This window comes from Mus caroli, unplaced genomic scaffold, assembly GCF_978045245.1.
Source record: "Mus caroli unplaced genomic scaffold, Mus_caroli_1 scaffold_16, whole genome shotgun sequence".
Classification (NCBI taxonomy): Eukaryota; Metazoa; Chordata; class Mammalia; order Rodentia; family Muridae; genus Mus; species Mus caroli.
The window spans coordinates 29,669,458-29,692,409 of NW_028227271.1; positions in this window are offsets into that span (position 1 = coordinate 29,669,458).

The window sequence follows — 22,952 nt, forward strand, 5'->3', positions numbered from 1 at the left end:
TCTTGCTGTTTTGAGACAGGGTTTCTCTGTGTATCCATAGCTGTCTTCAAACTCGCTCTGTAGACCAGGCTGGGTTTGAACTCAGAGATCTGCCTGCCTCTGTTGGGATTAAAGGTGTGTGTCGTCACTGCCCAGCTTAACTTTCTGATAGGAAAGATATGTATTTGGTTGATATTTCCCGCACCCACTGTCCATCAGGTGGGGTTCACATATAGTCATCACCCAGCACATGTGCAAGCACACTGAGGTGCACCGCCATTAACTGAGGGTCACCTTGCACAGTCACTTCGTGGAGACGCCAGGGCTCTGCAGACTGCTGCAGATGGCCCTGGTATGGGCACCGGTGGCTAACAACTGCCTTTTGTTGTAGATGGCTTCCTTTGAGAGGTAGAGATCCAGAGATGTTAATGCTGAGTGCAGTCTCTTATTCTTTCGTCTGTTCTTCTTGTTGTGTATATGTATGTGTGTGAGTTTAGTGTACGAACACGTGCCTTTGAGGTGTACCAGGTGTGTGGCTTTGTGTACCCAGGACAGAGAATGATGTCTGGTGTTCTGTTATATAACTCTCTATTCTTTTGAAATAAAGTCTCATAGAACCTGGAGGTGGGCTAGCGGCTAGCAAGCCATAATGGTCGGATCTCCTTATAGCTGCACCCGCAGTGCTAGGGTTACAAGTGTGTGAGTGTATCACCCCACTCAGCTATTTTTTTTAAAAAAACATAGATGAATGATCTGGACTCAGGTCCTCATGCCTGCGCACCAAGAGCTCTGACTCAGTGAGTCATCTTTCCAGGGCCATTAATTTATTTTTCTTAAAGAAAACAGGAGCCAGGCAGTGGTGGCGCACGCCTTTAATCCCAGCACTTGGGGGGCAGAGGCAGGCAGATTTCTGAGTTCGAGGCCAGCCTGGTCTACTGAGTGAGTTCCAGGACAGCCAGGGCTATACAGAGAAACAAACAAAACAAAACCAAAAAAAAAAAAACCAAACCAAAACAAACCAGAAAGCCAGGCATGGTGATACACACCTGTAATCCTGTCACTTGAGAGAGCCCCATTCTACAGAATGAAGACAAGAGTATCAGGAGTTCAAGGCCAGCCTGGATTATATAAGCCTATAATCTAAGGAAGGTTAAAAAAAAAATAAGATTAACCAGGTAAACCAGGCAACCTGGGAGGCAGAAACAGAAGGATCAGGAGGTCAAGCTCACCTTAAGTTTGAGTGAGCCCAGACATCACACACACACACACACACACACACACACACACACACACACACACACACACAAAGAAGAAAAAAGAAAGGGAAAGGAAGAAAGGAGAGAGAGAGAGAGAGAGAGAGAGAGAGAGAGAGAGAGAGAGAGAGAGAGAAGGAAAAAGTATTGGAGACCAAACCAGTATGGCAGGATATTGCCACCTGCTAATGGATGACCGTGGCATTTCATAATGCCAGTGTGCCTCTGTGGGCATCAAGTGATTTCCCGGTCTTATTTAGATATTTTATAGGACGTGGAAACTGCCCTGTTTCCTTTCTCCTGCATTGCCTGACCATGCCCCCATGCATCTTGGCTTGGGCATTCAGCTCTGCAGAATGAGGTCAAGCTGTCCCCGAGTATCTCTGAAGGTCTTTGCCACTCTCTGGCTGTGGTAGACCTGTCCCCACCCTGAGCTGTAGATCTTGTGGGATGGCTCTCCTGCTCTGATAGGCTGCAGTGTGAGTACATGTTAGGGGTAGGGCTGCCAAGGTTGACAGAAAAAAAATGTAGAACATCGGTGTCATTTTAATTTCAGATAAAGAGCCTGCAGTTTTTTTTTTTTGTTTTTAAAGAATGCCTCATACAGTATTTGGGACACAATGATACTGGACTAGTATTTGTCACTTGGACAATCTGGGGTTAATCTGACCTAAAAGAGAGGCTTGGCTCTTGGTCCTCAGAAGCTACCTTTTTGCCCTTGGTTTGCCCAGTCTGATAAGTGCCTGATTCCTGGAGAACTCTGCTTGGCCGTAGCTCAAGAGATCAGTGGAGACCAAGGTCAGGTCCAGCAAGGTGGCAGACCCCCAGTAAGCACCCTGTACCCCAAGCCTCAGGGGATCTCGGCTGGCTAGGACCCATGCCTGTCATCACAGGGTGTCACTAGGACAAGGAAGCTCTGTTAGCACGAGTCTCCAGAGAGTTCAGGAAAGTTCCTAACACCTGTCCATGACTGTAAGTGACTGTAAGTGTGAGCCCAGGGGCCCCTCCAGCGAGGCTCTGGAATGGAAGGGGTCCTATAGACTCTAAACTTGCAGTTGGTGTCAGAAGTTAGCCCTTTGGGGTGCATTCCTGAGCCTCCTGCATATTGGAGGATTGTGTTTCCATTCCAGTGTATTTGCCTGGGGAACATAATCTGGGAACAGCTCCTTATCCCACACAGCAGGCCCTGTCTCCTTGCTTGGAAAGGTCCCAGTCTTGTCACTCTCTCTCTACCCTATTCCCAGCCCTGGGCCCTCTGTAGCTGGAAAGAGGTCTATGAAGCTCCAGCTAGCTTCCAGGGAAGTATTGTGTACTTCCCTTGCAGGGTGCCATGGCCGTCCAAGACTCCTCCACAGGGAAGGACTTCTGCTTCCCAAGGTCAACTCTGGTCCAGTTGCTTATTCCTGTGTCCTGACTTGAGGTGACTCTGTGTGCAGAGCACTGTCAGCCTCTCAGAGAGGGTGTTGAAGAGCAAAGCTTGATGTCATGGGCCAAGGAGAGGCAAAAAGAGTTCATTTGTGGAGATCGGCAGGAACCCCAGGACTCACATTGACCGAGTGGCCTATGTCCTGTCGTCTGTGGCTGCCACCTGGAAACATCTCAGTACTCCTTTCTCAATAAAACACGTGGCTTCCACCAAGGCTCACGAACTTCTGTCTGATGTGATTTTGGGAGCCACAGTGTTTCCTCTTGGGGGGATAGCAGTCAATATATGGGGTGGGGGGAGTCACATAGGGAACATACGGAGACTGCACCCTGGATGGGGTGATCCTAGCCACGGCAGAAAGGAGGACGCTGCTGCAGCAATGATGAGGGACCTGGGGGCTCAATAGATCCAGGGAGGCCAGACTGGGGCAGAAAACTCGTGCCCAAGACGGCTGCCCTGAAAAGAAGCCTGCAGGGGACAACAATTAGGATCCCTCTGCCCTTTCACAGTTGTCCACAGGGTCTTGGTTAGCTCTGGGAGAGGAAGGATGGTCAAAGATAGCCATTGTTAGGACTTGACTGCAACCTCCATACACCCCCAACACACTGTGAGAGAGGTCAGAACAGGGTCATATACATCAAAATCACTGCAGAGGAAAGAGGGGTACATGGAGGACAAAGAACAGACCCCCTCTGCAAAGGACACACAGACACCCTGAAAGGTCACAAGCTGTGATGAGGATTGAGGAAGGGCCTGCTATGAAAAAGGCAGGGGTGGAAAAGGAAGGCCTTGTGCAGAGCTGAGGACTGTGGAGGACTCCAGGGTACCACACACAGGGATGGAGGATCAAGATACAGGCTGGACCACTCACCTACTGCGGGCAGGATGCTGTCACTAGGTGTAGAGGAACTAAGTTTAGGTGGGCAGAGACCAAAAGAGAACAATCAGAGATGGTAGTGGCCTGGGAGATACGACGTGGCACTTCTTTCTGACTGTGAGGGATGGTCTGAATGTCAGGGTGTGACCCAAGCCCTGTGAAGACACATGGGGCTGATTACAAAGGAACTGGTGAATCTTGACTGCCCCAAGGCACACCTAGGAGATTTGTAATGCAGGCTTCTGGGGTTCTGTGAGGGCATTTCCAGATCTGATTAGATCATGAGGGCTTTGCCCCATCAATGGTTTAGACATTGAAAGATTCAAATATGGATGCACTATTGGTGACGCTTGGAGGAGCCAACAGGGTTTAACTTGATCCTGGCCCTTTTCTGTTACTCCTTTTCTACTTCCTGTCTTCCAGGCAGTGAGCAGCTTCTGGCACACACTCTGCCTCCACAATGCTTTTATTACCACAGGCCCAGGAAGCAACAACACAAGCCCTGTGCTAAGCCCTCTGAAACTGTAAGCCAAAGAAACCATTCTTCCTTTAAGTCTCTCCCACCCCCGTAGATATTTGGCCACAGTCACTAAAAGCTAACTAAATGAAGAACCAATCTTCCTGGTGTTCTAGAAAGTTCTTCAGAAAGATTTCAGTAATTATATGGAATAAGGAAATGAAAAACCAAGCACACATTTCTAATGGACAAGCTTGTCCTTTGGTTGCTCTCCTTAAATCACAACAGTATCGGGAGTCAGATGCAGGACTATGGTGTTAGGAGATCAGACCGTGTTCAAGTCTAACACTAAATCCATGTGGCTCTGGAGGGTGGAGGAGAGCTATGTCCTTGAGACTGCATGTGCTTAAAGACCTTCTTCCCGCTTCTCAGCAGGGACAAAAGTGCTGGACACACTGAAAGAGCCATGTCATTGATGTCCACTTTCTAGACTTCTAGTGACATTGTGATGAGATGACCTAGTAGGTCTGAATTGGCTCATCATCCCATGGGAGACCCAACTCTACTCAACTTGGGGGACCAAGACCTGTGAAAACTTTTATGGTGAGTTTCTTGTTTCAAGGTGATCTTGTGAGTTTCTGGTTTCAAGGTGATCTTGTTAAGGCAGGGCATTGCCGAAAGACCTACTACTCTTAGGAAGGGTATGTGTATGTGTGGAGGGTGTCTTCAGACAGTTACAATGTTAATCTTTTAAACAGAGAAAGCAAAGCCTAGGAAGAAGTTGTCACTGTCAGTGTGCCACCATTGGACATAGGACGCTGGGTAGGGCATATCTGCCTTTCTGTGCTGTACTCTCATCCTCGCTGCTGCTGAGAGCTGTCCTTGCAGCACAAAAAGACCTTAAGACAAGAATATTGCTCATTCAATTGTCCTTAATGTATTAATTCATTAGACACCTAATGACTTCTTTTCTCCTGCCCATACTCTATAGAATATAAAACAGGGCAGTGCCCTGTGTGTCCAGGGAAAGACGATAGAGCAGACAGAGCTGGGTCAGGTGGGTCTCCAGAGTAGGATGGAGTCAGGGTGGACTCCGAAGAGGGGGTCATCCCCTCGTGATGCTCATGTTGTGTGCTGGAGGCTGAGCAGAGAGAGCACTGTGGTGCCAGTTTCTCCCCCACAGTGGGGGCAGGTGCTCTGAGCCTGTATAGTTTCCCTCTAAGTCAAGGATGCAGCTTGCTGAGATGGCAGCCAGGTGAGAAGGGCAGAGAGGCTTTGTCACTTGTCGAGCTCTGTTCCAGGCCTGGCCCTTCTTCCTCCTGTGGAGAGGAGCCTGGGATGGTTCCCAAGAAGGGTCTGTGGCAGCCATCTGGACAAACTAGGCTTACATGCAGTTCCTTAGGGAGGCAATAAGAGCCGGGGTTGAACAGCCCATGAGGAGAGAGGAGCATCTGTGGGCCCCGAGGAAACCTTGCCTCTTCATTCACCCTCCTATTGTGCATAGTTTCTTTTTGGCACCAGGTAGTGGGCATCCAGTTGAATGAAGTAGGACCCAGGCCTCCCAGCCTTGGTGATTGAGAACAGGTTTAGGACTTTGTCTTGTCCACAGCAAGCCTGAGCAGCTCCGGTCCCACCCTGCCAAGCACTCGGTGGTGTTTCCCTAGAGTTTCAGACCTTGCGTACTTGCTCCAGCCTCCCTTGCACCCTAGAGCTGGTGTATGGTATCTGTCACACGCCTGTCCCCACAGGCCCATATTCCAACAACCACTTGGCCTTTCTACACCTACAGCTTTCCCACAGTGATGGTGTGTGGCTGGAGCATACTGGGGAGGGTGGTTGTTGCTGTGTGGGTACGGAGAAGGTTACTGGTTATCTGATTGGGCTTACCTCATAGCTTGGGCCTTCTGTGTACCAGGGACTATGAATGGGAGAAGCCAGGTGTGGTGGCCTCCTCTTCTGTCATGACCCTGCCCTGCTGTGGACTGGTCATGATATGACACCTGACTCATGCATTTCCAAAATGCTTAATCCACACAAGCGTGAGGGACTGGGGACAGATAGTATTTGCTGTGGATGGGACTCATGCCAATGGTCATACTAGAGCCAACAGTTCAGTGGGGAACATGAAGCCCTGGGATAAACAGGGGTAAGAGCCAAGCTCCTTGGTCCACTGCAGCTCTGGGTATGGTTCTTCTCTCTGCCCTAGAGAAATCAGGAGACCTTAGGGCTAATCCCTGCTGGAGATGGTAGGGTGTGTGTTCTCACTGTGGTTAAGAGAGGAAGTGACCTCACTCTGACAGGCCTGGGCTAGGATTTCATCTGACAACTCCTACCTGGTGCTTCCAACTGCTTCAGAGGGTTTCAGAGGGTGGCCCAAAAGGATCCTGCTCAGATATAAGTGGGCACTGGGGTGCAGCTCTTCAGAGAATGGGTTTCTGAAAGCCCATAGGGGCTGCTGAATCTTGTGAAATCACTGCTGCCCACAGCATCTACTTGCACAAGGTAGAATGGGGAGAATAGTTAACTCCACCTGTCAGACTGAGCTGGGCTGGATCCCTTGGGCATGAGTGACGGAGATGAGATTCTCTCTGTCTCCCAGGGGGCTTTGGCTGAGGGGATTCGATCCTTGGGGACCCGGTCCACCCAGTTCTGATGAAGAACAGTGACTCTCCATGGCTGGTGCCTTTTGATAGACTAGACAGACTGGAGAGATTCACAGAGTCCAAAAGGCATAGGGTTGAGGGCAGAATCATGGCTGCCAGGTAAATTGGAGAAAGGCTTCCCAGAGACATTCTGGCAACACAAGAGATCAGCAACAGCGGCACTGAAATGTTGGTTAAAGTCAAGATTGAGGGTCCCAAAAGGCAATGGGAAGAGCTAGAGGGGTGATGAGAAAGACAGAGGAGTTACAAGAGGAATAGCCAGGGTCCAAGGTCAAGGTCACTTGCAGTGACCCCAGATGAGCTGGAAGGCACTAGACAGGGGCCCTAGCAGCCTGGCTGGACACCTCTCAGGTCGGCAGCTTCTTCTCTTCTCACTGAATGGCTGCCTAGATCACTGCCTCCAGCTGACCTTGCAGGGACTGGTAGGTGTTGGATAACTTGATAGGTTCTCAGCATCTGGATTTGGATTCTTTTGTGATTTTTTTTTGTGTGTGTGTGTGTCTGTATGTCATAGAACCACTCATCTATCTATCTACTCACCCACCAATCCTCCTTCTCTCTTTTTTATTTATTCTTTGAGACCCCCAAGTTTTATACAATGTTAACTATATTTATTACCCACCCAACTCTTCCCATGTCTACCTCATCCCTTCCTTACCCACTCAACTTTGTGGGTTTTTTTTTTTAACCTTCAAGACCAATTTGTGCTCCCTGACTCTTCTTGTGTGGTCTCCACTGGACTGTGGTCAACCTATCAGGAGCGATGCTCTTGAGGAAAATGGTCTTCCTGCTCCAGAAGCTAACACTTGCCATCTGTCCCATGACTAGAGATGGGATTGTGTGCCCAACTCCCCTTTCCACGCTGTGATTTGGTCTGGTTAGAGCTTGCACAAATTTATGCATGCAGCAGCAATCACTGGGAGTTCATCTGTGCAGCTTCCTTGCTGCACAGAAGGTGTTTCCTTGTAGCCACCCACTGCTTCTGGGTCACTCTTTCTTTCCCTCCTTTTCCACTAATTTTTTCTGCCTATCTATTCACCTAACAATCCATCCATCCTTCTACTCATCCATGTCCTACTCACCCACTGTCCTACTCACCCACTGTCCTACCTACCCACCCATCCATCCATCCATCCGTCCATCCGCCCATCTGTCCATCCATCCATCCATCCATCCATCCATCCATCCATCCATCTGCCCATCTGTCCATCCATCCATCCATCTTCCAAATCCTAATTCTTCCCTCTTTCCTTTCTTCCTTCTTTCCCTTCTTTCTTTCTTCTTCTCTCCCTCCCTCCTTCCCTCCCTTACTTCTCTCCATTAATACATTTATCCACCCATTCACCTACCAAACTACCCACTTTCTTATATCCGTAGCCACCTACCAACTGATTTCCTCATCTATCCATCCCCCATCTCTCCCTCTCACCATCCCCATGCCACCATCCATCCGTCCACCCATCCTTCCATTCCACCATCTCTTCATCCCTCCATCTCACCATCCCTCCATTCCTTCATTTCCCATCCCTCCATCCTCCCATGTCCCATCCCCCATCCTTCCATCTCTCCATCCCTCTATCCCCCATCCCTCCATTCCCCTATCCCCCACCCCACCCCATCCCCCATCCTCATTCCTCCATCCCCCCTCTCCCCATTCCCCATCCCCACATTCCCCCATCCCTCCATTCCTCCATGCCTCCTCTATCACTCATTAAGCCAATCTCATCCACCAGTTATTTCCTGAGTATCTACTATTTGCTAAGACAATAGACCTTTCTGACCTAGACCAAGATGGAAAGATGGGGAGAGAGGACAGTTTGCCAAGATAAAAAGACAGCCTCCACTTCTGAAATGTCCCAGCTGTCCTTGAAGCCTGTTTCTGAGCGAGAAGCTTGCAAGGGGACAGGAGATCAGTGTGGAGAAGGCACTCATGACCGTGAATGCCTGCGGGGGGGGGGGGTCAGTGTCTGCTCAGGACCGGCTCTCTCTCTGTTCAGTTGACTCTCTAACTCAAAGCCATTTTAAACTTTCTTTCCAACTCTCAATTCATGTTATCTTTTCACAGATCTTGGCTCACGTTTCTAAGCCCTTCCTTCAACCTCATCTCGGGGTTATTAATCACAAAAATAAATCAGGAATCGATTCTTTTTGGCTCAGGCTTTTGGCATCCGGTGGTTGCTTGAGGCACTCACGCCTGAGTCTGTGTTCCAATTCCATCCAGGGCAGCTACCAGGGCTTGAAAGCTGGACAGGTCCCTGTCTGCTCTGTCCTATGCAGGTCACCATGTGGTTGGCTTCCCTTGGTTCCAGCAAAGCTGATTCCCCTTAGGGTCCTGGACACTTCCCATAGGCAGATGCTGCTGCTCAACGAAGCTTCTGCAACCACCACAGCCCAACCCTATTTGAACTCATCCCAAGGTCCTGAGTTTATTCTCCTCTAGGCTAAGCTGGGACTCGGTTTCCAGAAAATGTCCCCAGCCCTGTCCTAGTGAGCACATGGGACATGACTGTGAGAATGGATACAGTGGGAGTTCGTTGGTCCCCTGTAGGGAGGTGGCTGCAGCGGTGACATCAAGCGTTCTAAACTCACTGCCCGCCCAGGGCGCCATGGCTCTGGGACAGGTTGGAGCTGAGTATAGGCTGTCAGGGCAGGATAGGTCTTGGGCCATCTGACCCTGGGTGTTCTACACCCCTTTAGTCTAGTTAGAGCTGGAGGGCATGTGCTCAGGGGAATGAGGTCAGAGCCCTCTGCAGCAGCCTGTGTCCTTTCCATGCCCCAAGGATCTATTAACCAGAAGGGGCCTCTCACCCAGGGGACTTAAAGTGCTTTTAAAAGGCGATTATTCAGAGTTTGATAATTTCTGCTCCCTAAGTGTGCTCCCCTCTCTCACCCTGATCTCAGAGGACTCATTTCCATGCGCTTGATTGGAAAGTGGGCCCTACCCACACAGGACTCGGGGACCTCAGCCTGCCCTTCTGCCTCCATGCTGGGGGCCCTGGGTTCTGGACAGTTGCTGCACTTGTGGCTTGCTGAGGAGGAGCCTCCAGGTTAACTCTTTCTCTACAGTCCAACATCTGCTGGAGGTCCTTGGAGGAGCTCAAGTCTCCGGTGCAGTTAGCACCACTCACCTAACAGACACTCCCTGAATGACTTCTCCGGAGTTTCCAGGGTAGCGGCACTGAGACTCCAGGAGAGGGGCCCTTAACTTTCTTGTGAGCAGAGCAGGAAGGGTTTGGCTGAGCAGGCATTCTCCTGATGCCCTTGTCCTTTAGCCCCTTGCTTTGGCGCTCATCTTGACGTCTCCCTGTCTTTAGAGTTTCAATGGCTGCTGACCAAAAAAGCAAGTTGGAAAGGAAAGGGTTTATTCAGCTCACACGTCCACATTACTGAGCACCACCAAGACAGGATAGGAACTCACACAGGGCAGAAACCTGGAGGCTGGAGCTGATGCAGAGATCATGGAGGGGTGCTATTTAATGGCTTGCTTCTTCATGACTTGCTCAGCTTGCTTTCTTATAGAGCCAGGACCACCAGCCCAAGGATGGAACATCCACAATGGGCTGGGCCCTCTGCCATTGATCACTAACTGAGAAAAAATCCTTATAGCTGGATCTCCTGGAGGCATTTCCTCAACTAAGCTCCCTCTCTAGGGTGACTCTAGCTTGAGTCAAGTTGACACACAAAACCAGCCAGTCCACTCCCTGTTTTTTCAGATCCAAACCTGTGATACCCATGAAGGGATAGAGGAGCTAGGGGTTAGCAGGCTAGGATTAGTAACCTCTCATGGGGCCATGAAAACTCCCTCCCCATCCCCTAGGCTCCCAGGGCATGGGCCTCAACTACCCACAGTGGTAAGTGGCTATCACCTATCTTCCCCACCCCATGTCCTGCTGTCAAAGTGCCAGAGTGTAGCAGGAGCCAGTCAGGAGTTGGCACAGAGCCCATGGATGCCATGAGTGTTCTGAGGCTGCTGGACACACCGCTTAGCATGGCTGTTAAGGACAGGAGTGCACCATCCAAGGCCTTGAACACCAGGTTTGGGGCCTGGGGTACAGGGATGAATTTATATAGGAGGATGGCTTATGGCCTTTGATTAAGGGACAACTCTGGGGTTACTGTTGCAGGGATGGCCCTGGCCACAGTCACAGGAATCAGAAGTCAGGCTTTCTAGCAAGAAGACCTTATAACCGGGGCTTCCTAAAGTCACAGCCTGTATCTTGCAAGGATTATGAAGCCTTATAACTCATCCGTATAACCTAGAGAACCAGCAAGAGGAGGGACAACTACCTAGTACCACCTGTTATCGCCCTCTGGGCGTTTCCCTCTTAGGGAAGGGCTGGCTACCAGACAGGCTTCTGGCTCCTTCCTTTTCAGTCTGAAGTCATAGTAGGTGGTCAGTCCCTCTGAGTGTCAATGACCATGCAGCTAACCCATATTGAGCCAGATCCTAAAGGGTTGCAGGCATAACTGGGGGTCCAGTGTGGATGTAGGATGACTGCTGGGACTGTCATGAGGTTAGAGGTGGAGTAAAGGGGGGATGGCAGGGTGTTCCAAAGTCACCTGGGTTAGAATAATGTGTCCATTTTCAGAGAAGATGGAAGCTCAGAAACAAGTAGCTTTAGCAGGGTCGCAAGCCAGGTTCTTCTTGTCTAGAGCTTATGCCCTGGATCCTGACCACCAGGAGAAACAGATATGAGGGGTTAGGAGAGCTTGCCAGTTAGCTTGGCTTCTGTGACCAGGTACCTTACAGGAAGCACTCTGAAGGGAAGGTTTTAAGTTTTAGCTCATGGTTTCCGAGGGCCAGGTGGGAAAGCAAGCATGGAAGGTCAGAGGAGGGATATAGAGTCGTTGTGTGTGTGTGTGTGTGTGTGTGTGTGTGTGTGTGTGTGTGTGTGTGAAGCTTGATGGAGTTGGGGTGAGGGATGCAGACTGTGGTGGGAAAACATGGCAGAGCAGAGTGGGATGCAAAGAGAGGAGATGCTAACTCTACAGACTCTCTTCTTCACTCCTTCTATTCCATCAGGGTCCCCAGCCCACAGATGGAACCCCTCACATTTAGGGAAGACCTTCTACCCTCAGCTATTCCTCTGGAACCCCCTCACAGACAAATCCAGAAAGGTGCCAAATCCACTCAGGTTGCCCACGGAGATCAACATATGCCCACCTATGCATTTACCTCTGCAGCTACCATCTCCATGGCCTGGCCAAGGTTAAGATGTTTCATCTCAGGGAAGTGTCCTGTCCCTCCAGGGTCACTGGATCCCATGTTTCTCAGCCAGAGTTCTAGTTATAAAACTTGTCCACCCTGGATTCAATGTGCACAGGATAGTCCCTGCTTTTAGGAGCATTCAGATAGAAGGAATTCCGTGGGCCTTCCTGGTTCCCTTGAGACCTTTGAATAGCAACAAATGATCCAGGTTCCATGTGATCTTCTTGTGACTCAGTTATTTGTTCCCGGGGCCTTGAGTCAGAGTCCTGCACAGATCCTTGGGCATCCTCCCCTCCCTCTGCCTCAGGCCCAGTGCCAACACAGGGCTCATGTTCTCCGGGTGACTGGACAAAGGACACGGAGTGACTTTCAGGAAAGCCAGAGCCACTGATGGGACCAAAGAGAGGGCAGAGGGGGCCGTGAGAGTCTTGAACATGCCTCCAGCAAATATCCTTCTGTTTCATATTCAGAATCCCAGATAGGTAGCCACAGTGTCTTCTTAGTGTATGGGGAAACTGAGGCTCCAGTTGTGGGGACTCCCACTGGGTCACTCTGTGCCTTAGCCCTTTTTGGCCTATCCCTGAAGTTCATGCAACCTTTAAGTCCCAGAAATCCAAGGGCCGGTTTCACGGATGGATGTCCTTTCTTTCGGGAGTTGTGGGGTATTTGCCTCTGTCCCCTAAGTGCCCACATGTGACAGTAAACACTGTTTGGATCCAGAGAAAATTGGCTCTAATTAACCAGCCTCCAGATTATAGCTTGGTGAGCCAGTTTGAAAAGGATGGTTTGGGGAGGGAGTGGGGTACTCATTAGCATGGCATCCAGGCCACTTCTCCCTAGACATTGGTGCTCCCTGGTGCTCCTCCTGCTGGTTGCCTGCTGGAAGTGTCTACAGTGGACGGTGTGTGTGTGTGTGTGTGTGGGGGGGGTAATCTGGTTTGTGAGAGCTCTTATTTTAAAAGCTCTCCTCTCTCTGTGTCTCTCTGTTTCTTTGTCTCTCTGTCTCTGTCTCTGTATCTGCCTTTCTCCTCTCTCTCTCTCTCTCTCTCTCTCTCTCTCTCTCTCTCTCTCTCTCCCCTCCTCCTCCTTCTCTCTCTCTCTCTCTCTCAGACTCTCTCGAGATCTCTTTCTCTGACTCTCTGCCTCTCTCTTTCTCTGTCTCTCTGTGTCTCTCTTTCTTCCCCTGCCCCCCCCCCCCCAGTGTGCACATGCATGCAGCTATTTTTCACCTAGTTTGAGATAGGATCACTTATTTTTCATCACTGCATAAAGCAGGCCCACTGGCCCAGGAGCTTGCAAGGATTCTCATGTCTTTGCCTTCCATCTCCCCACAGGAACACTGGGAATGCAGGTTTTCCCTATTTTGTCTTCACACAGGTTCTGGGAATCCACATTCAGGCCCTCGTGCAGCCCAGCCAGGACTGGTTATCCGTCTCCAGCCCAAGTGTGAAAGGTTTTGTGATAACATCATGCACCTGACTGGATGAAGTCTGTCCTCAGGAGATGTTTTGAGTGACTTAGAGCAGCCATTGAGCAGCAGGCTTGATGACCTCAGAGGATGGGAAAGCTCACAATCAATCACATTTGAGGAATGGAAGGAAACAGTACCCAATCCCGATGAAACTCACCAATACGGGCGTTCCATTACCACTGCTACCATCATCACCATGACTGCCACCATCACCTCATCAACTTGGTTACCACCTACCAGATGATTGACCATGATAACCATTATCACCATCACCATGGTTACCACCACTCACCTAACCATAGTTACATTGCCATTGCTATCATTACCACTCCTACCACTGTAGTTACCACCACCAACAACATGGTCATTATTATAGCCATCACTATGGCTACCATCCCCCCAAACATGGATCTCATTAGCACTGTCACTACCACTGTGACTACCCCTCCCCCAATCCCATCACTATGGTTACCATCATCATCATCATCACCACAGCAACCACCACTATGACCAGGTATCTCGCCCATCCCTACCAGCATGCTTAGTTATTACTACCCACAAGGCTGCATTTGCCACGGTTACTATCACTATCCCTTGACCTTTGGGTCCACTCTCATGACTCTATATCTATGGAGGTTGACCACCATGAGATGCTCCAGTGAGCTGCTTCATTCTCCTCTCTGGTGGCTTCCATTTGTGAGAGGGAATCCTAAGAGGGCATGGGAAAAAGTGAGGTGGTATTGACCTCTGATTCCTCTGCTTGTCAGGCAGCTATCTTCCCAGGATGCCCCTCTGAATTTTAGGAACACTTCCTAACCCTTGCCTGGCTGTGCCTGTGATCACTGTCCCTTCTGAATCATCCTAACCTGCTGGTCCTCTACAGAATCTCCCTATTACAGTTCCCTGCATGAGTCTGTTGGAGGTGCCTGCTTCTTCCAGGGCCTGGACAAGGTACCCATTGCCACGAATGGTAATGTTTTGAGGTCCGCATCATGTCATCGAACCCCATGGGCTTTCTGTGGACTCTCCTGCGGGACACTTAGAGGGTCTTTCTCTTCTGGTGGGCTTTCTAGTTGGTAGAGGCTGAGACAGGGGCTGCAGCCTTATCACTTTTGCATCTTGTGAGACACAAGGCTTGGGGACACTTATGCACTCTTGCATACAGCCTGCCCTGACACCTGTGTCCATGGATGGACCCCCCAGATACATGGACCAGTATCTTGGATACAGTATCTGGATTGTACCAATTATCTGGGGCTCTGTTAACTTGCAGCTCAGCAGGTCCCAGGACAGCAGCTGACCAGTGAAGACCAGAGGGTCAGAGTAGGTGTCTCTCTCAAGCTGGCTGCCTTTTCTGACTGAGCAACTAAGGCTCAGAAAAGAAGCAAAATGGAACCAACTTCTTACCCTGGCTTGGCCCTAGGGGTCTGTGGTCCAGGCTCAGGGCCCTGTTGTATTTCTGCCGCAGTGGTATTGTTTACCATGACACAGGGCCAGGACCAGCAGGATGACACTTCCTATCTTGGGTCCCATCCACGACAGCCAGAGGACTGGCTGTGGCTGCTGGAGTCTGGTCATCCCTAGGTTTACTGAAGTCTGATGCCTCATCTCTGTAGGTACATTCTTAGGACTTGGGGAAAATACTTGTGTTTGCTCAGAGACCAAAGCCAGTGAGGCCCAAATCCAAGATGGGACCAAGCTGAGTGATAGGAGCAAGCTCCTGAGGCTACCAGGTCCTAGATACTTTGTAAACTATCAGCAGAGCTTCAGTGTTGCAGCCTGGTGGGTCTCAACCTATATAACAGGATGGCACAGGTAGGAGCCTAGAGACAATATCTCCAGTTGCCTCTGTACCTATCCCAGAAGAGGAGAGCTATTCCCAGTTGGAGGTGGGCAGAAGGGTAATGGCCAGGCTTCCTTTTATAGTCCTCGTACATTGGTTTTCAGGACACAGAATCCCACAGGGACTTTCCCATCTCTGTGAGCATTAGGGAAGGGCGCCTCCCCATTTCCATTCTTCATCCAGAGTGGCCCAGACAGCTGAGATTTTTCTCTGTGTGATTTCTGCGAGGAGTCCACTTACCGAGGCTGGGAACCCAGTGCTCGTAGCAGCTCGACTTGTTTTCTTCTGGTGGTGCCATGCATAAACATGCTGAATCTCCTTGGTTATGCATGAGTGTGTCCCAGGGAAGCAAATACTAGACATGATGGGGGCTAAGCTGCTGGCTTCACACCGCTCCAGAGTTTCAAATCGCTTTCACGGTTGGCAGTGGCTGTCGTTCCCACAACTGCGCTCAGCAAGCCCCTCCCAAGCAGAGTAGCCTGCAGTTCTAGCTCTGAGAAGAAGCCCAAGTGTCCCTGATACCAGCCCCGAGGCCTTGGCTTTGAATGCCCTGCCTAAAGAACACAAGGCAATGTCTGTGGTTGTGAGGTTGCCTCTCCTATTTGGTGACCAATGTTCCAGTGTCCAGCTCTTTGTTGGCATACTGTGTGCTGTTCACACCTCCATGTCCCTGGGTCCTAGAGAGTGATGTCAGGTTTTCCCTGCCTGTCTGCTGCGAATAGGCAGTGTGATTTGCACCTCCCCAATGAAGGGGCATATGAGCCGAGCCCTTCTAGATGTAGGGAGCTTCTAATAAGCAGATTTGTGCATCAGATCACCCTAGGGATGGGTCACTTGCTCCAAGGCCAGCCTGTCTCAAGTCCTCCTGTGGAAGAGTTTAGCATGGTCACCACCTCCACCGCTGCTGCTGCTGTGTATGTTGGATACAGGCTCAGCTTGTTTTCTGAATTTACCCTCAAGGGGAGTAGCTGGGCTTAGGTGCAAATGCACTGACATTCCAGAGTGCTGGATGTGATGATGATGATGATGGTGACAATGGTGATGATGATACCACCTCACAGAAGGTAACAGGGTCTACCTTGGGGGGGGGATGATGGAAATACTCTGAGGAAGGACATTTGAGTTTAGCTCTGAGTGAGCCAGGTAGAGTTCTGGGGAAAGACTCCCAGACTAGAACAACAGGTGCAAAGGTTCTGAGGGGGAGACCTGGTTGTGCTTAAACTGGAGACAGAGCCACCAAGGTCCAAACCATAGAAAAACACACTACACCAGGGCTTTGGGGCTCTGCTGAGCCCTGACAGTCAGTGACTGGTACTTGTTCCCAGGTTCCTGGGACTCACCATGGTTTGGTATAGTGAGATGGCTATGGTCATTTCTAATTCCAGGAGGATGCTGTGTGGGACACATGTCCTGTTATAGGAGTTGAGAGGTACCCAGACAGGTTGCCAACACAGTACAGGGAAGGGCATAGGGGCTGCCCCAATACAAATAGGACCAGCTATGCTCTATATGGCTAGAGGCTTTCCCTGCTGTGGGCTTGGAAATTGAAAGACCCCCTAGGTAGGAGATGGAGGAGACAGGAGCCAGGAGCAAGGTGATGTCCAGTCCAGGCTAGCAGTGTGCTGGGCCCTATTGGGGACAAAGTTCTCTGTTTCAACTCCTTCAGTCCCACTGTGAGCTGCTACCTCTTTCACATCAGACTGATAACAGTAGCTCTTCCTTGGGGCTTCTCCCTGGAGCCTCTGAGGTTGTCCCATGATGAGCACCCAGTACCCAAGGCTTTTGTGCCTACAGGTGCATTTGTATGCATAAGAATACATTTGTGTGCACAGTGCATCCATTCACACACGCATGGGCATGTTGCTCACGCGTATTTTCCATGCCACTTCTTTCGCAAGCCCCTCGGTGTGGCATCCTGCGCTGTTCAAGCTCCAATTACCACATGTTGTTAATTATGCAGAGCTGTCAGCAATTTGTCTTTATGGAGTCACGAAGCCCAGCGCCTCCAGCCACATCTTGCCCTCCTCTGTCGTCTGCAGTGGAAATGCAGTGGAAATCTGTTGCCTGGATCCTGGGATTTCTGTTCACCTTGGCCAGAGCTAGTCAGTTGCCAGCTTCTCAGCCCCTGCCCACTCAGGCACCATCTTTAGAGTTACAGAAGGTCGGCAGCCAAGGGTCCAATCGTCAACGTGCACCTCTGTGGCTATAACAACTGTGCCTAGGCACAAGACTGTCTCCAGCTCAGGGAGTGTTGCCTTGAGCCCCTGCATGGGCTGTTGCCTTGAATGTTGCTGAGTGAGGCCCCTGCATCCTGAGCCCAGCTGCCGTGCTTGGCGGCCATGCTCACTTCACTTGCCCTGTCACTCCTCCTTATTTCTCTTCCCTGCTCTTCTCTGGCTGACCATCAGCACCATCAGACTGGCATGTTTATTGTGAGATTGTGCACGATGGCAGTCCCTAGGGGCTGTACATCAAGAGCCTCTCCGTGTGGGTGGGATGACCAACCGTACAGAGCAGTGAGTCACAGCTGCCTGAGGCGGAAATGCCATCTCAGAGCTTGCCGGAAGGGATGCGCTCCACTTTGGAATGGTTCAATGCTGCCAGTAACAGTCCCTCAGCCCTCATGGCTGGCCTGGTGGTCTCTGAGGAATGTCATCTTACAACAATTAACTGTTATGACGGCCCAGAACAGATAGGTGACAGCAAATTAGAGCCCAAGCCTTTCCTGCTGGAGACACCACTGAAGGCTAAGGGTAGAGATGGCTAAGGGGCCATTGTTGTCAAGCTATCATCTGCCTGTTCGAAATCTACAAATGTGGCTTGACAGTCCCATGACCTTGAGTACCCTACCACAGACCCTCAGCTTGACCCCAAGTCCAGGAGGGCTTTAGGCTCAGGGGACAGACAGGAAGCAGAAACTTGCAAGCCTTGGAGACCCTGCTCTTCAGCAAAGTGGAGGGGCCAGTCCTATCTTTAGATCTGATTTTCTATTTTAAAGATAAATTTATTTTAAAAATACGTGTATGTGAGTGTTGGTATGTGGTGTGGGTGCCTTCAGAGGCCAGAGCTGCAGTTACAGGTGGCTGTGAGCCACCAGACATGGATGTTAGGGACTGAATTTGAGTCTCCAGCAAAGACAGCAAGCAGGCTCAACCACTGAGCCATATGTATCCCCAGCCTGAGATCTGCCTTTTGATACTGTCCAATCAGACTTCCTCCTTCCGGCCTTCTGGCCCTTGACCCTGTGTGCACCTATCAGGTCTATTTTTGATTAAGTGCCCATTTCCATCCTGGTCACCCCTATGCTCTCTCCTTCCTGGGTCAAAGGACAATCCCTTTCCCAAGGCTTTAGCCAGTGACCTCCAGGCCCCATCAATATTACCTTGCTAAAGTCACACAGCAAAGCCTCAGGCCAGTCGTGCAAGGCAGCCATGCCCCTGCCTCATACTCATCTTCCTGTCCCCTCGGCCCACCCTACCTCTGCCATCAGTTTCAGACGCTCCTGCATGTGTGTACACCCATGGAGACACCAGAAGATACTCATCCTGTCACAGTGAGCACCTTAAGGTCTTTCCTCTCTCTGTGACCACGGGGCTTAGTGTCCAAATTGGGGCATGCTGTGAGTGTTGTCACAAGCTCTCTCACAGATTATATTATAGACATCTGTGCCATGACTATGGTCCCTCAGCTTATCCAGAGCGGGCTGCCCTGCAGTTTGCCTTCTTCTCTCCTGACTCTGCAGCTTCAGGTTGGCTATCCCTGTGTCCACATAGACCAGTGTATGTCCCTTCCCACCAGATGTGAGCTCTGCAGATCTGAGGTTGCTTTCAAATCCAGTTGCTACGGCTGCTCCATCCAGCTGTCCCAGCTGCCGCATGATGGGAGTTACCCCTCCGACATTGAGTGACTTATATGCTATGTCAACACAGTACCTGGGAGAACACAGAAACACCAGCCACGCCACTTTAATTACTCTTCTCAGATGAGGTAATGATCGCTAATGTGTATCGGGTCCCATTAATTAACTCTCTGACTTTAATTAACTTCTTGCCTATTTCACCTGACATAATATATTATCACAAATGTCAACCTCGCAGAACATTTCCCTCTTGCAACAAAACAAGATGTGCCTCAGGAACATTGCATTTTTGACAACCTACAGGAAGGAAGTCCTCTCCAGGAAGTGGACACGCCGTTGGTGGGGTACAAAAGTGTCTAGCTGGATTACGGAGCTTTCTAAGCATCTAATAAGGATTCATAATCATAATCAAATTTGTTCCTAATCACACTATCATGACTTCTCATGGCATTTAGGCACATTGCTAATGATGAACACTGCCAGAGCACACGTCATGCAGAAGGGTTTAGAAACATGATGCTCACCCAGAGGTCTCCCTTAGAGCAAGCCAAGTGTGGAAGGGGGGCTTCCTCAGAACAAGCTGGGCATGAGAGATAGAAGGCAGGGGCTCTCAGGAGCTTCGCCCAAGATGCCCTATGTGTGTGGAGCCTAGACAAGGTGGGCATGCTAACTGCTGCTGCCTAAGTTTGCCTGGGCCCTCAGCAATGTTCCAAGAACATTGTCACTTAAAACTAGGGAAACTGGTCCTCATGGTGGCTGCTAAGACACACAGCACCCCCTCAAATCTACCACTGTGGCTCCCTCGCCATGGCTGACTTGTGCCCAGGGTCACTTTCTGGCTGCTCTCATCACCCCTCACCAATCCTTCATTTCCATCTGCACCATGACTATAGCAGGCGTTTTTCTGGTTTTCCCTCCCTGTAGCTTCCTGTTGTCCCCAATGCCCTGGTTATGGAGGAGGGGGATCAAGGGATGTGCCCCCTGAGAATGAGGATAGGGGTTCCACACTCTTGTCTCTCCGTGTCCTGATATGAAGGCATATATCAAATCTTTAAAGGACAGAGGTCAGATCTGGGCCCTGCGGTGTTGGCTGTGCTCCACACAGGAGCACCTGGCCAGGCTGACTGAGACCATTGGAATGACAACATGGGTCTTCAGCAGTGGATTAACCTCATACCTCCGTAGGCATTCCAGAATATGGATGGACGCACCAGGTTCCGCCTTCCTTTGTTGGAGCCCCAGCCTAGCAACCTTCAATGTGTGGTTTTGAGATGTGCAGGACCCCCCTAGCCAACCCTCTCTGTGGTTTTGGGGAGTCCTGGCTGAAGGGCTCCACATCCTGTAGATTTCACTTAGACACACCCACAGCTGTGTACCATATTCTCAAGCCACACCTATATCTAGGAACCTACTCTGCACACAACACCCATCCATACCTATGAACAGACATACGTGGACATCGTTGCACATATAGAACCCACACCCATGCATGTGTTCACAGCACACCTGCACCTGAGAGCAATCCACAAATACACATTCATTTGCCTATACATCCACACAAAGATACTTCACACGTGTGAGTGAACACATAAACTCATACATATATGTATATGTAGGCATTCATGTAAACATGAAGTGTGGGAGTGTGATCAGGGGTCTAGTTGCTAGGTCCAGCTTCTTTACCTGTGCTGTGCTCATCTTTCTAAACCTATCTGTAAAGAACCTCCCGGTGTTGATAGTACATGGGTATACCTTCTATCTTCAGGGCCCCACTCCTCACCTACCATGGGCGTAGTGGGGTATGATAGTAAGATTCACTCATCTTGGGATGTGGTCATTGGGTTGGATTGGAGGATGGCCTGGGCTGAGGTCAGGAAAACTGGAGAGTGAGCACCTTTGATACCATGGAGTCTATGGACACAGTACTCCTAGCATGGTTCCCATCACATGCGCACTTGGTTGATAGGTATTGCCTGGGCTTTAGGACACAGAGTTCCAGTCTCAGCCCTTCTTGGCCCAGAAGAAATTTGGATCAGAGAAAAATGGGCCCATTCTGGAGCTAGCTAGCATTGAGAACATGGTCTGGTGGTCTATAGGTCTATCCTGGAGCTCGCATTAAGAACATAGTCTGGTGGTCTGGGCTCATCCTCTCTCCTCTCTCTCTCTCTCTCTCTCTCTCTCTCTCTGTCTCTCTCTCTGCCTCTCTCCCTCCCTCTCTCTCTTGTATCAGCTTCTTTCCATGTTTCTTGTGTGAAAGGGGGAGAAGGGAGCTGGCCCGGATTGCTGATGCAGAACCCCTGACCCCGCTGCTAGCAGAGAGGGATGCTACGGTGTGATCAGATGCATGGCTGGATTTTGGCCTTTTCCCTTGTCAGCTGTTGTGAGAAAAGCAAGACCTGGCCTTCCTGAAGGCTGGGACACATGAAAAAAAATCAGCCTCCATAAGTTCCCAAGTCGGGAGAGTCCCTTGTTGCAAAGCATCTGCAGAACCCAGACTTGAACTGATTCCAGTTCTTGGTCCCTCTGAGCAAAAGTTATGGCCTTGGTGGGTTGGGCTTCTTCCTGTACAATGAGAGGAACCAACCCAGCTCTCCAAGCCCCACACAGGGAAGCAACTCTACCCCTTTACACTCAATGGTCTCCTGGGATTGACCCCTCCCCCACCCCCTGTACACGCCCCTCCCCCCACCATTACTCCCAGCTAAGAGCTCCCAGAGACTTCTCGACCCATGGGTCCCTTTTATTGCAATGATGTTCCTGGGAAATAATGATAGGGGAGAACCTCAAAGCATAGGTTTGTCATGAGGCTAGTTAGTAGCACGAATAGTCTTATTATGACAGCCCTAGATTAGAGCCTTGCCCCAACATCCTCCAGCCTGTGTCTTTCGAAGAAGTGAGTGGGATCTATGACACATTCAGGTAGGATTCCCAGCCCTGTAAAGGGAGCTTGAATCCGTCCATGACTCCTGCCTACTGCCGAAGGCGGCTTGTGGGCCCTGGGATGATGAGGGGCTGTGACCAATGGGGAGTGACCAGCGTGTGTCCCCAGATGGACAGAAGACTGCAGGGATGGAGAGTCACCCACTGTGCTCCAGCCCTTCCTGAAGTCCTCCCTCTGCTACCGAGGTGCTTCTCCTCTGCAGGTCAGAACAATCCAGGATCGGGGCAACTGAATCGGGGCCTGTCAGGCTGATGGATGAGTTGAATGGATTGGTATTTTGGCCAGGGTCCAGGGTGGTAAGGGGCCTCTCATGGAAAGGACGGCTGTCACCACTCTCGTGTTAGTGGCTCTGTGGACTTGTTGATTCACATTCTGCCTCTTTACTGACCACCTGGCACTTGATGGGAGCAGCCATGGGCTCTGTCCTTGGACTTCAGTGTCTGGTAAGAAAACAGACAGCAACCGCTTGGGAGAAGGGGCGTGCACAGGCTCTGCAAGCTGGAGGGGTAGAGATGCTCCCACCCATAGTGCTTGTTTCAGGTTGAGGGCTGGGTATCCCAGGTCTTAGTGGGTATTCTGAAGATGCTGAGACCCTCAGAAGGACCAGGAGCCTAGAGTCAACTCTCCTTAGACAACAAGGACTGAAGATTCTTGGCCACAAGGACAAATCTTCTGTTGGTGACAGCCTTGTCTGCCCTGGGCCCTATTTGGGAGTATGGACTTCTCCTAGACCCTTGGGAAGTCCCTAAGACAGCCACAAGTTAGGTGAAAGGGTGGGATGGACCAGGCCTAGGGCCACCTCTGAAGGCTGCACAGCACCAAAGCATAGCCATGTATGGCTCTCTGACATCATCTGTCACTGTTTCAGCCTATGGTCTAAGTGTCATCCAACCCCCTCACATGCCTTTGTGGCAGTTAGATGGCCCTTGAGAGGCTCTGCACTCAAGGAAAGGGCCTGTCCCCCATAAAGGAGC